Source organism: Macrotis lagotis, chromosome 8 (assembly GCF_037893015.1).
Source record: "Macrotis lagotis isolate mMagLag1 chromosome 8, bilby.v1.9.chrom.fasta, whole genome shotgun sequence".
NCBI lineage: Eukaryota > Metazoa > Chordata > Mammalia > Peramelemorphia > Peramelidae > Macrotis > Macrotis lagotis.
In genome coordinates this window covers 144,441,632-144,456,887 of record NC_133665.1, presented here as the reverse complement: position 1 = coordinate 144,456,887, position 15,256 = coordinate 144,441,632, and the positions used below count along the sequence as shown (strand labels likewise).

The window sequence follows — 15,256 nt, the reverse complement described above, 5'->3', positions numbered from 1 at the left end:
AATTCATATGGAGGAACTAAGGTCAAGACTATTAAGGGAATTAATGGGAAAAATGCAAAGGAAGAATGCCTAGTCATATCAGATCTATAATTATATTTTAAGCATCAGTCATCAAAACTGTTTGGTTTGGCTAAGAAATAGAGTGATGGATCAGTGGAATAGATTAGGTACAAAAGAATCAGTAGTCAATGCCTATTGTAATCTGCTTTTTGATAAACCCAAAGATTCCAGTTTGTGAAATAAAAAATCACTGTTAAAAACTGCTGGGAAGGGGTGGCTAGGTGGCGTAGTGGATAAAGCACTGGCCTTGGAGTCAGGAGTACCTGGGTTCAAATCCAGTCTCAGACACTTAATAATTACCTAGTTGTGTGGCCTTGGACAAGCCACTTAACCTGTTTGCCTTGCAAAAAAAAAACTGCTGGGAAAACTGGAAGATAGTATGGCAGAAACTAGGCCTAGACTAACATCATATATCCTATACCAAGATAAGGTCAAAATGGGTGCGGGATTTAGATATAAAAGATAATGTTATAAAGGGAACAAAGTATAGTTTACCTGTCAGTTCTGTGGAAAGGGGTGCAATTTATAACCAAAGAAGAGATAGAGAACAATATAAAATGCAAAATGGATAATTTTGAATGCATTAAATTGCAAAGTTTTTGCACAAATAAAACCAAGGATACCAAGATTAAAAGGAAGGCAGTAAGCAAATTTTGCAACTACTGTTTCTGACAAAGAACTCATTTTTCTAAAATATATATAGAACTGAGTCAAATTTATAAGAATACAAGTCATTCCCCAACTGAGAAATGGTCAAAGGATTTGAAAGGGTAATTCTCAGAAGAAGAAATTAAAGATTAAGAAAATAAAGTCACATGAAAAAAATTCTCTAAATAATTATTGAGTAAATAAATGCAAATTAAAACATCTTTGAGGTACCACCTCACACCTATCAGAATGGCCAATGTGACTAAAAAAATAAAATGATCAATATTGGAGAGGAGGATATGGGAAAACTGGGAAACTAATGCATTGTTGGTGGAGTTGTGAACTGATCCAAACCTTCTGGAGAGAAAGTTGGAATTATGCCCAAAGGGCAATAAAACTGTGCATACCCTTTGACCCAGCAATACTACTAGTAGGACTGTATTCCAAAGAGACAATAAAAAGGGGGGGGGGAATTCACATGTACAAAAATATTTATAGCAGTTCTTTTTGTGTATGGCAAAAAAAGTTAGAAATTGAAAGGATGCCCAGCAACCAGGGAATGGTTGAACAAACTGTGGTATATGAATGTGATGAAACACTATTATTCTATAGGAAACCATGAGGGATGGGATTTCAGAATAGCCTGGAAAGACTTGCATGCAGAGTGAAGCAAGTAAAACTGTAAGAACATTATTCACACTAGCAGCAACACTGGGTGATGATTAGCTATGATGAACTTGTACACTTTAGCAGTATAATAATCAAAGACAATTCTAAAATACTTGTGATGGAAAATATCATCCACACCTAGAGAAGGAACTACGGAGTTTAAATGCTGACAAAAGCTTACTATATTCAATTTTTTTAAAAAAAAATTTTATGTATTATATCTTTTTTCCTCTCTAATGCTTTTTTCTCCATTTAGATTTGATTTTTCTTTCATAATATGATTAATATGGACCTATTTTTAGCATGGTTATATATGTATACCTTATATTAGCTTGTTTTCTGTCAAGGGAGAAGGAAGGGATGAAGAGAGAAAAATGAAAAACTTAAAAGTCTTGCAAAAATGATTGTTGAAAAATAACATTGCATGTAATTGGAAAAATACATAAATAAAATTTTAAAAATTAAAAAATTAAAATCAAAAAAGAACCCACACCATCCTCCTGGTGTAATTATACCCATATCAAGATGGCAGAACTATTCTTTGGTTGACCCTAACATTTTTCCAAATAAATTGTCCCAGTTACAGTTGGATTTAGGGAGGACTCTGCATATTCCCATGTTCTATTTCTTCAGGACCCAGATAACAGATAAAACTAATCTATTCATCAAAACTGACCAATTATTCATAAAATGTAATAGCTTACTTCTCCTATATAATACATTTGGATTGTAAGGAGCTGTTCTGGGAATAATCTTTAATCCAAAGAAGTAAATTTAGAGATAGGCATTTAGTAGCACAATCTGTAGAAAAGATATTTAGGGTTAAAGAGACCTTTCAGTTCCTTTCATGTTTCAACATACAGGCAGTCACCAGCCCTACTGCCTTTGGTTATGAATAGCCTGCTGTAACTGGATGGTTTTAGGGGGCTGAACTGCAAAAAAATAGCATCAGTAATATTATTCTCAACCCTACAAAGAGGAAATACTATCATCCTTCAACATCTGCCAACTGCTGTGCAATTATGCCATAAATGACAATAACTATTTGAGCCAGTGCTTCTGATTCCAGATGCCTTGGGACATTGGTTCTGAAATTCAGAGATTTAAGAAAATACTCATATGGTTGATTCTACATGAAAAGTCCAGCCTGGTAGAAATAGGAATTGTTCTTGAAGACATTCTATTATCCCTGGGTCTTATTCCCCATCATTGAATCCAGACTCTCCAGAAAGGATGACAAAAATGTAGGGTGCTATTATGGGCAAACCAACCATATGATGACTCATGGAAAAGTAAGAGATGGTGGAAAAAGTAGATTGCCCAAGAGTTGGTATAAATGTTGGGGGAGAGCATCATGGGGACAACAGATGGATGAAGCACCATTCAAATGTCTTTGGCAGCCTGAAACACCAACAAGAACATACAGGTCAAAGCAATGCAATGTTTAACCATTGCCTATCAGAATCAGAATCACAGAATCAATTTGGAAGGAGACTTCCAGAACTAGGCTCCTAACATAATAATCAAGGTAGGCTTGGATCTATTGTTAACTAATCAGTGAAAGTCAGAGTGATTTAGATTTAAAACATGATTCTTTAAAAAAAAAAATCTTACCTTAAACCCCAAAATATCCGAGTTTCCATGATCAAAATTTATATCCTTTTGGACAGAGCACCAACAGGCATGGGTTTGATTCCCTATGTGGAGAGAGAGAGAGAGAGAGAGAGAGAGAGAGAGAGAGAAGAAGAAGAAGGAGGAGGAGGAGGAGGAGGAGGAGAGAGGAGCAAGGTGAAAGAAGAGAAAGGCAAAGAAGAAGGAAGAAAGGCAGAAAGGAAGCTATGTTAGCCAGTTGGAACTGGCCAGCTGGGTCCCCAGGTGGGCACTACTACTACTCACAGGTTGTTGTTTGTCCTTCACTCTCAAAGAGAAATAATGAAATCAGGAAGGTGATGTCATGACTTGCAAGTGAATTGGACTTAAATGAGGCAAGACAGTGCAAAGTCATAAGTCTCACTTTCTCCCCTGGAATCATCTGTGGCCAGATGTAGATCAAGATGATTAGAAATGGCACTGGATGTTGTGGGAACATTCTGTAATTAAGACTTGGTCATGATTTGGATTCTGATGGCTCAGAATCAATGTAAGTTGAAACTGTTTCTGTTTAGTAACTCTGAGGGTCTTTCCCTCACAAATTGATTTTTTTTTGACTAAGTAAAACAGGTCAATCTTTGCTTCATTTGTCACCTAACCTTAATCACTGAATGGGCAATGCCTCAGACAACCTAAGACCTGAGAAAGACCTAAGCTTAAAAAGGTTAAGGTCTCCCACTGCATCTGGGACCATCTGCAGTGGTTGTGATCTATACCTGAACACTGGTACCCAAATGGCTCCAGGGGAGAAAGTGAGGCTGGCACACTTTGCACAGCTCTGCCTCCCTTAAATCCAAGTCACTTGTATGTCACGGCATCATCTCTTGATGTTATGATCCTCTTTGAAAATGAAGGACAAAGTACAACACTCTCTAATATTCCCTTTCTCATATTCTCCATTCCAGCCAAACTCATGTGCTAGCTCTTCTCCATACACAGTATTCTACCATGTATCTTTGTTACCTTTGTACAAGTGACAGGAAATGTGGCAGCAATCCAAAAAGCACTGAATATTGAACCAGAGGCTGGAGTTCACATGCTGTTTCTTCTACCTGTTACTTGTTTCACCTCAGGTATATCACTTAAACTTATTTCTATCATCTGAAGGAATCAATGATATATCCTTTCTGAATGTGTTTTTTTAGGGCTTTTTTTTTGCAAGGCAAATGGGGTTAAGTGGCTTGCCCAAGGCCACACAGCTAGGTAATTATTAAGTGTCTGAGGTCATATTTGAACTCAGGTCCTCCTGACTCCTGGGCCGGTGTTCTATCCACTGCGCCAACTAGCTGCCCCTGAATGCATTTTAAATAGTAAAGTGGTACAGTCAGTAGAATGTCAGATCTGAAATCAGACCTGAGTCCAAATATGGCCCCAGATGGCTTCCTAACTGTATGACTCTGGGCAGGTAATTTCTCTTTGCTTCAGTTTTCTATAAATTGGGAATAATAATAGCACCTCCCTGCAAGAGTTGTTGTGAGGATCAAATGTGATAATATTAATAAATCTCTCAACACAGGGTCTGGTACATAACATGCTTGGTATATACTTACTTCTTCCTTATTAGCAAATGTTAGATGGTCCATGAGTGTAAAATGATGTTCCAATCATAGTCCAAATCACATAACTACCTTGAGTGAGGTCAAGGCATTTTCCTCTAGTTATTAGTCCTCTGTCCCTCTTGAAATAATTTGGTATTCAAAATAATGTCAAAAGTGGTAGGAATTAGACATAAAGGGTGATTCCATAGACTAGTTAAGAGATAATGACATATTCTATTTCTCAGGTCTTTGGAAAGGGGAGAAGTCTATGACCAAACAAGAAATGAAGAACATTATAAATTATAAAATTTAAAAGTTTTTATACAAATAAAACCAATGCTACCAAGATTAGAAGGAAAGAAAGCTGGGGAACAACTTTCAAAGCTCTTTAAAAAGTCTCTTTTCTAAACTATAGAAAGCTGAATCTAATTTATAAGAATACAAGTTGATAGGTCGTCAAAGGATATGAACAGGCAGCTCTCAAATGAAGAAATTAAAGTTATATATAGTCATATAAATGCTCCAAATCAATATTGAATAGAAACATGCAAATTAAAACAACTTTGAGGTACCACCTCACACCTATCAGATTGACTTAGATGACAAAACAGGAGCATGATAAATGTTGGAGAGGATGTGGGAAAATTGGGACATTGAAGCTCTGTTGGTGAAGTTGTGAACTGACCCAATCATTCTGGAAATCAATTTGGATCTATGCCCAAAAAGCAATAAAACTGATCATACCCTTTGATTCATCAATACTATACTAGTAATATATCCAAAAGAAATCTTAAAATGGGAAAAGTTTCACATGTACAAAAATATTTATAGCAGCTCTTTTAAAGTGGCAAAGAATTAGAAATTGATAGGATGTCCCTCAATTGGGGAATGGTATATGAACTAGTTATGATATATGCATGTGATAGAATACTACTGTTCTATAAGAAATCATGAGTAGTCAGGCTTGAGAGAAGCATTGAAAGAATTACAAGAACTGATGCTAAGCAAAGGAAACAGAATCAAGAGAATATTGTACACATCAATAACAACATTGTGAGTTGATCAGCTCCTCCCAGCAGTTCAGAGATCAAGGACAACCCTGTAAAACTTGTTCTGGGCAATGCCATCCACATCCAGAGGGCAAAAAATATAGAATCTAAATGTATAATATGTTCATTTAAAAAAAAGCTTCTATGTTTTCCTTCCTATCTCATGGTTTTATTTCTTTTCCCTTAGTCCTAATTCTTCTTATATCAAATGATTAATTTGTAAATATGTTAAGCACACAAGTACTTGAACATCTTTTACTAGACTGTTTGCCACCAAGGTGAAGGGGGGAGGGAAGGGAGGGTGGTAGAAATATATATAAAATACATTTTCAATTGAATGAATGTTGAAAAACTGCCAAAGCATGTAATTAGAAAAATGAAATCTCTCTTTAAAAAATAAGTTCACTGAAGGCTAAAAATTAATAATAATAGGGGCGGCTAGGTGGCACAGTGGATAAAGCACCGGCCCTGGAGTCAGGAGTGCCTGGATTCAAATTCGGTCTCAGACACTTAATAATTACCTAGCTGTGTGGCCTTGGGCAAGCCACTTAACCCCATTTGCCTTGCAAAAAGCCTAAAAAAAATTAATAATAACTTGATATTACTTTGTATTCATTGAAGGAGTTTAGCGTAATATCTAGAGAGCTAGCCTCAGAACCTGTAAGACCTAGGTCCAAGCCCTGCCTCTAACACATACTGGTTATGTGTTGGGTAAATCATTTAACTCCTTACTCCTCTAGGAAACTCTCTAAGATCCCTCTAAGTTGCAGAGAAGGTGATGACCTGCATTGTTCAAAGGAGCTTCCCCATCTGGGAGTCCTCTATACTAGTGACATCACTGCACCAATTTCTCTAATCCTGACATTTTGTATTTACTCACCTGTAATTTTGACATCATTTCCTAGTCGCCCAGGTCTAAAAGGCAATTCAGGGCACATGTTTCCATGTTTATATCCTCCCTAGTAGAATATGAGTTCTATGATGATGGAGCTGTTTTATCTTTATCTTGAACATGACTTGTCCATGTAACTTGAACATAATAGGACCTTGATAGATGCTCATCAAATCTCTTGTAATAGTGCAACCTAAATGAGAAATGGGGGAAAGAGTGCTATGGAATAAACTTAGAATTATCTTGAGAGTCTTGGGAGCCGTCTGGCCTCAGGGTGTGGTCAGATGACCCAGACAATGTAGAAACCAAATTCATTTAAGCTCTACTACTGCTCAGAAATCCCCAATTCAAGGAATCCACCAATCTCCTAATTATTAGATATTTTATAAATATATACTTATAATTTTATTCTTATACTTTATTGTTAATAAGACAAATTCTTGTATGTGTAATGTACATGTTTATTGTTAAGACAAATTCTTGTACATGTAAACGAGACAAATTCTTATACATATAAAGTACATGTTAAATCAACTGGTAGACTTCATTTTTCTATCATTTACATTCCCCATCCTGTCCTTCTTCTCTCCTCCCAGAAAACTGCCTCTAATGATAAAAAATAAAAAGAGAGGTGAAGGGTAGAGGACAATTCAGTAAAACTTAACACGTGGGAAAAGTCTGGCTTTATAAGTTCCACATCCACAGGTCCCTATCTCTGCTAAGAAGAGTCAGGGGAGGCAAGTACAGTTCTTTATTGCCTTTAAGTATTCATGGAAACCTGTATTTGTGCATAAAATGTTGGCTGCTGGGAAAATCAAGAGTTTTCACAGTTGATAATAGCAGCTCAAGCAGTAGATAAAACCAGGGCAAAAGAGGTTTGTTGGGGGTTTTTTTAATGAGGTCCATAAAACTCCTTTGCTTCACTATATGAGTAGTTTCTGAAGAGTGTGCAGTGGAATTCTGTTTAATATATCTTTGTTTTTACCCAGATTTGGCAATGTCACAGTTCAAAAATTATATCTTCCCAAATGTAATAACCCCGTGCTTTGTGAGTCTAGGGTTTGGGGAAAAAGGATTTTGGGTAACTCATCTGGTACTGAATAGAATGGTGAAGTAAAATTAGATACCTAGATTACATTTATAGAAACACTTCAGAGTTGAAAAATATTTTATATATCTCTCATTTCATAGAAAAATATCTTTGATGTGCTTTCTTACACCCACATCAAGATGGTCTTGTGCTACTGCCCACCAATGCCCACTGACCGTTTCTCTAGTGTCCTTCAGGTAATCAGCAGTTGTTTTTCAGACGTCATGGTCTTCCATGATTCACAATCACATAGCATTACCAGAAGAATACTGGGATTTAAAAAAATAGGGAGTGTATTTAAAAAATTAATTTGGAAACATGCATTGAGAGTATCTGAAATATTCCTTATGTTTTGACTCAGAGATTCCAAAGTTATGCATATATCTAAAAAGTGGGAAAAATCAAATTGATTCTAGTTTATTGCTGATTTCATTCTGTCACTGCAGACATTTTTATAATTGCCTAAGGTATGTTTCATTTTTCTCAGATTTAAGTTTGGAAATGTAGCTTTCCTGTAAATCATTCATTGTCTCTAGGTTAAGCTTAGAAATTCAGTTCTCCAGCTAATTCCTATTCTCTCCTTGCCTCAAGGAAATCTATTATCCCTGAAGGATGCAAGTAGATGCCAGTCTGTTTATTAAGCTAGTACGGTCCTGAACATTTGCAAATCTTAAAGCCCTATTTAAATGCCAGTTACTTTTATGATAACATTTTTAAATAGTAGCATAGAACTGGAAACAAACAATAGCAATATTGGGTGATGATCAACACTGGATGGATTTGTCCAGCAGCATAATAATCAAAGATAATTCTAAGGGACTTGTGATGAAAAAATACTATCCATATTCAGAGAAGGAACTCTGGAGTTTAAATGCAAACCAAAGCTTATTACCTTCAGATTTTAAAAGTTATCTTATGCATAATGCTTTTTTTTCTCTCTGCTTGTTTTTTTCCCAACTTGATTTGATTCTTCTTTACATGTATAGCCTATACTAGATTGCTTTTAATCAGGGGAAGGAGGGAAAGGAGGGAGGGAGAAAAAGATAAAATTCAAAAACTCTTGCCAAAAAAATGATCACTGAAAACTATTTTTGCATGTAGTTGGGAAAATAAACAAAATATTAACAAAAAAGATTTGGAAAGAAAATAGCTCATTATCTATAGGGAAAAGGTTAAACAACATGTAGTAGAAAATTGTTGGACTGAAAGAATGAAGTGAAGAATGCATCAGAGAAGCATAGGAAGATTTATATGAATTGATATAGAATAAAGTAAGCAGAGTTAGAAAAACAATAGGCATAATAAATAAAGTGATGCAAATGGAAAAAAGAATTTAAAATGAATTTCATAAAATTATATTGAAGAAATTTCATCACAAAGAATATCTCCAAGAACATGCCACTTCCTTTTTTGCAAAGTTTAAGCACCATGGATATGGAACACTTTTAATAATATCAGACTTTATGTTTTAATTTTGTTGCAACTTTCCCCCCCTGTTTTGTATTGTTTGCTAGGGAATCACTCTCTGAGCAGGGAGGGGGATATGTTGGAAAATATATGTGATAGGAAAATAAAGTATACTAATAAAATGTTTTTTTATTGAGTAGGTAATTATATTAATCTTTCTTTTAGTAGTAACTATTATCATTATTATTCATTTCATACATGATGAAACAGAGCAGCAGAGTGGTTATATAATTTGCTCAAGGTCACAGTAAATAATGGATCTGGAATTCAGCCTCAGATCTCCTGACTCCTGGTTCACTAGTCTTTGGTACCTTCCCACTTTCTCATTTCTGTTGATAAAATAAAAATCCCTGTAAACCGTTAAAACAACAGAAATTCCAGGTCTAAAAGAGGAACCTGGAATAAGACAGAGTCCAATTACAATTTACAAAGATTATAAAAATATTTACCAGCTGAGAAGAAATTTACAAGTTAGAGAGACAAAGTTCTCAGTTGCTCAAAGGGCAATTGAAAAAGGGTGAAGTATTTAATTGAAATTTCATTTTATTTTTCCAATGACAAGCAATGTAGTTTTTCAACATTCATCCATTTGCAAATTTTTGAGTTCCACTTTTTCCATCACTCTCCCTTCCCTCCCCCTCCCTATGGTGGCAAATAATATGGTAAAAGTTGCACATATCAATCATGTTTAATATTTCATATTTCATGTTCAATATTTCAATATGTGTAATATTTACATAGTAGTCATGTTGTAAAAATGTAATTAGAACAAAAAGAAAAGAAAAAAGCCATGAGATAGAAAGGAAAAACATAAAAGAAGTTTTTTAAAGTGAACATAGTATGCCTTTCTCTGCATTTAGACTGTTAGTTTGGTTTTTCCACTGGATGTGGCTGGCATTGTCTGTAACAAATCTCTCAGAGGCATTGTCATAACAGATCTCTAAACTGCTGAAAGGAGCTGTATCCATCATAGTTGAACATCTCACAATGTTGTTGTTAATATACACAATGCTCTCTTGGTTCTGCTCACTTTATTCATGCAAGTCTTTCCATGCTTCTCTAAAGTCCTATTGTTCATGATTTCTAATAGAACAATAGTACTCCATAACATTCACCTATCATAACTCATTCAGATATTCAACCAATTGATTCAATTTCCAATTCTTTGCCGCTACAAAAAGAACTGCTATACATCTTTTTTTTGAACATGTGAGGCTTTTACCATTTTTAATTATTTCTTTTGTATATATGCTTAGTATAGAATTGCTAGATCAAAGGGTATGATCAGTTTTATTTCTCTTTGAGTATTGTTCAGATTGTCTCTCCAGAAGGGCACAACTCCACCAACAGTGCATTACTGTCCCAATTTAGACTCAGATATTTATACATATTTGGGCTATATATGCTAAGTAGGGAGTTAAGAAACACAGTTGATTGGGAAATCAGGAAAGTGGGAGTCTGGGGAAAAGATATCAGAAATCAGGATGTTTGCTACTCTTTCTGAGCTGTTCGAGACAAGTATCAGCAGTTACTGGCATCTGAATTCAACTAAAATTTACTTGTAAAGGATCACTGTTTTGTCATGAGCCCTGGGCCTCAGAAGTCCTCCTGAATGACTAGTTTTCTGGTTCCACTGTCTGGTTTTCCTGTGAAAAAGGGAAGCTACAGAATATTCCATCAGTTAATACAGGCATTACAAAGTCCATGTTCACATTGGATACCCTCCCTTCTAGAGGACAAAAATTCATGTGGACATAAAGAGATTATTGAATAAGAGTTCATCGCTAGTTCATCACTAGTTCATCACTAGAAATGTTTATTGATTTATTGGTTGCTGTAAGTGAGAATTGTCTAATTTTAGGCAAAAGAATGAGAAGAGGTTTTGGTAGCATAGTCACAGGTATCTGCTCATCATCTTGCTATTTGTGGAGGTCTGGCCTAAATAAAAGCTTTGTTATTATGTGTATGATGGGGGTGGGTGGGGGAGAAGTCAGGGTCTATGACCAGTCAATACACTGAGCCTAATTTTGTTGGAAGGAGTGAGGTTAATAGGGAGGTTCTCGTTTCCATTTTATTCCACTTGGATTCTAAGAATTTTCAGTCTTTTCAGTCTCAATCAAAACTCCAAATGTGGGTGGCTAGGTGGCACAGTGGATAGAGCACTGGCACAGGAGTCAGGAGGACCTGAGTTCAAATCTGACCTCAGACACTTAATAATTACCTAGCTGTGTGGTCTTGGGCAAGCCACTTAACCCCCATTTGCCTTGCAAAAACACTTTAAAAAAAAACCACTCCAAATGCTCTTGAGAGAGGAGACATGTATGCCCTTATCAGGTAAATTACCTAATAACCATTGCCCTAACTGAAACTTCAGCAGGGATTAGCTATCAATCAGCAGATAGCAGATATAGGCTCTGAAGGATTAATGATACAAAATGCTATCCATCCCAGAGAAAGAACTGCTGGTGTCTGAGTACACATTGAAGCATACGGATTTTTTTTACTTTATTTTTCTTGAGGTTTTTTGTTTACATTTTCTTTTACAGCATGACTATTATGAAAATGTTTTGCAAGATTACACACGTTTAACCTATATCAAATTGCTTGCCTTCTCAATAATTGGGGAGTGGGAAGGAGGGAGGAAGGGAGAAATTTGGAACTCAAAGTTTTAAAAGTGAATGTTTTTATTTGTAACTGGGGAAAACTAAATAAATCAAAGTTTAAAATCATAAGAAAGTCAGGTGCTGGGAATACAAAATAGGATAGGAATCTGGGGGGGGGGGGGCTGGTAAAAGAACACATAGACAGAGTAGGGAAGGAATAGAGGAGAAGATATTCATGCCTGCCAAGAAGAGGATGTCTGCTGCAAACTCTTGGCATGACTGTTCATGAGGTCAAATTATTCCCATAATACTGTCCTATGGTTTTATTTAGGCAAGTGACTGTGTAGTCATAGAGGAGAAGCCCCATTTCTCACCTCCTTTTCACTCACTTTTGTTTCTCATCTTTTAATCAGGAGACATCCTGATTGGTTAGGAGTGGACCTGGCATTGGAAGTAACAAATCAAAGACCTTGCTCCTGAGACCTCCAAATATAAAAGCCCCCAAATCACACCAGAGGAATTCTGAGAGGAAAGATTCTGTCTGGAGACATAAGATTAGCCACAGAGATTGGAGAAGGTAGGGGATTCTTAGCCTATAGAGGTTCATGTTAGACCTGTGAAATTTTATTAAGGATTAGGAAAAAAGAACAGATTTAGGTCTAGACAGATTTCTAATTTTTCTAATTTACCTTCCAGTGAAACTAAATTTCTATGTTTGTACTCATAAATAAATCCATTCTTAGGGTCTGGAGTTCATGCTATTGCTTTTCATTCTTTCTCAAAGAAGAGCATGAGCCCAGGAAGGTGATGCTATGACAAGCAAGTGAATTGGATTTGAATGGAGGGTACTGTGTAAAATCACCAGTCTCACTTTCTCTTTCTGAGTTATCTGGGTCCAGTGGCCAGATATGGAAGAGAATGACTGGAGATGGCCCTGGATGTGAGACAATCGGGGTTAAGTAACTTGACCAAATCAAGATGTCAAATGTCTGAGGTCAGATACGAACATAAGTCCTTCTGATTCCAAAGCCAATGTGTGATGGATAAAGTACCAGAATTCATAGAAATGGGTAAATGGCAAATAAATGAGAAGATACTAAGACTGAGTAGCAGGAAAAAGTGGTAGGAGCAGAAGAAACAGGTAGGGTAGATTATGGAGCAGCTGCAACGCCCCTTACAACCCAAGGAGTCAAGCTTGCTCAGAAATAGGAAGCAAAGGAGACCCCTACCTTGGGATATGAGAATTTATGATTGTGCAGATTTCAAAAGAAAGAGAGATGGTAGTCTTAGAGGTGAAGACAAGCTCTCCCGAACTTGAGAAGCTTGGGAAGGTCAGGATACTTTAAAGTGTAGAAAGAGTAGAGAAACTATGCTTTCCTTATATTTTCACCAAATATGAATCCTAGAGGTCTTCAAATCAAGAGTGCTGCAAAGTCAGTCTCCTTCAAAGTTTCCCTGGACAGTCCCTACAATGGTACTGAACGTTATCCTGATCCATTGTTCTCAGTTCAGCTTGTAAATCAGCACTGGGGGAGTCTCTGATGGAGGAGGCATCTCTCAGTCTGCAGTTTTTGTATTACCTGCATGAAGAGTGAAGGGTTAAGTTGAGGTCTTCCCTATCAGCTGTCATGGTCCAAGGAGAAGGAACTTTCTAAGCACACTGAACTGAATGAAGCATGTTGATCAAAGCATGTTCCAGGGCAGGGAGTGCTGGGGAACATTCCTAATAAACATATTTTGGGGTCCACCTGAGGACTTGGCCCATCCCTAAGTATTTAGCCACAAGCCACCCTGAGAAAGTGATTGTACTCAGGATCTGAGGGTGTTTTGTCTGAAACTCCCAGAACACTGAGTTCAGTCTTGTAAACCCTTGGACCTGCGCTACTTTTGTGCGAGCACTATAAAGGTCTTACTTGCGAAAGTGAGCTTTGGAAGACCATCCCTTCAGAGAGGACATTCTACCAAAGGGACTTTCCCAATAGAAACCCTGAAGGCTAAGTTGTGACATCAATGGACTTCCCTAGACAGATTTTTAGGTCATTGGAGCCTCCTCAGTTGGGTAATTCTTCTCTTCTTTATTTCTTCTCTTACCTTTTCTTTATCCATTTAGATGTTTTCCTTCCTATTTTTGCATATAAGTAATCATTGTATCCCTTGGGTTATAAGTATATTATCATTAAATTCTCATTTTAAAGACAAGACAGAGTGAGTACGTCATTGTGGGGACAGATCTGAACGGATCAAATACAAAGTCTATGCAGCTCATAATCTTTTCTGTAACACTGCTACTTAGTACATACTCCTACCTGTGAAACTTGTACCCCCAACCTCACAAATATCATATTGAGGAAATTGGGGGGAAATGAGATACAATGATCTATGACCTTTTATTGATGTGAACCTATTCAAATTTTCTTATTCTCATTACAAAAGTTATCAATAAAATCTGGTTCCCTCTTGAATCACTTGCTGATCTCCCCTGGTCTTGTTAATTTGACAGAGGGTTTAATAACTCCTTTTAATTCTCTTTGTGCTGAGTTTTCCTTCATTAATCAGGAAGAAAGCCTGAACAAAAAAATTTTCCCTTTAACAGTGGGAAATGTGGATAAATAATAAATAAATAATAAAAATGGGAATAATAATAGCACATAATTTCCAGGGCTGTCGTGAGGATTAGATAAGACAATAAACAGCACAGTTTCACACCTGTGTAAGTGTAAGTTATTGCTACTATAATTATATACCGGAAGTTTCTTTGCCAAGGCATAGATAGCAGGCTACTAGATCACTGACAGGTATTTACCAGTCCACCTGAAAAACAGTGATTCGCTTGGCTGGCCAAGTGATTTTCTATATACACTCAAGTTCCCAGCAAGGTTACTGTGGTGGAAGGAAGTACATACTGCAACAGAGAAGGCAGAGGGCAAAAAAATGTCCCCAGACAACTTCATAAATACTTCAGTGGGGTTTCCTTCTTGACTGCCAAAGCTCCTTATTAAATATGAATAAATGGCAGTAGAAAGCTGTGTATATTAAATGAAATTAATAATGTAACATTCTAACAGCCCAAGCCATTCATAATTGTAATTACTTTTTAGGAACATCTTTCTGCAAAAGCAATTTCAGGTTTGCCAAAAACTATTAATGATGGTTCTTCCATCTAACAAATACATGAATTCTACTCCCTGGCATTTATCACTGGCATCCATGCCCTTATCTCCATTCACCGGTCATTACCTTAGTTCAAGCCTCATCACCTCTCCCACTGGCTATTACAATAACCTCTTTAATTAGTCCCTCTGCTTCCAGGATGTCCCAACTCCAAGATAACTGGGTGGTGCAATGGTGAATTACTGCAGATATGTATAGCTCTAGATCTAGAATCAAGACTCTTAATAACTTTTTCACCTTGGGCAAGTCACTTAATCTCAGTTTGCCTTGTTTCTTCAACTGTGAAATAGCACTTACCTCACAAAATTATTGTGAGGATCAAATGCAATAATACATAAATATATTTATATACTTTGTAAAAAAATATCTAGTGTGCTATATAAATGCCAACTATTATTACAAATTCATCTTCCACACAT

The 15,256-nt window shown here is 36.5% G+C and overlaps 1 long non-coding RNA gene across 1 annotated transcript in view; it reads right to left on the bottom strand.

Moving 5' to 3' along the window:
- The window catches only part of LOC141494989 (uncharacterized), a 48,244-nt gene that overhangs the window by 19,398 nt on the left and 13,590 nt on the right, over positions 1-15,256 (bottom strand). Inside the window, exons 2-3 of the long non-coding RNA XR_012470613.1 lie at positions 6,495-6,699; positions 2,992-3,074 (exon numbers count right to left, since the gene is read on the bottom strand). This is a non-coding gene — a long non-coding RNA (uncharacterized LOC141494989). The remainder of the gene's footprint in view (positions 1-2,991; positions 3,075-6,494; positions 6,700-15,256) is intronic.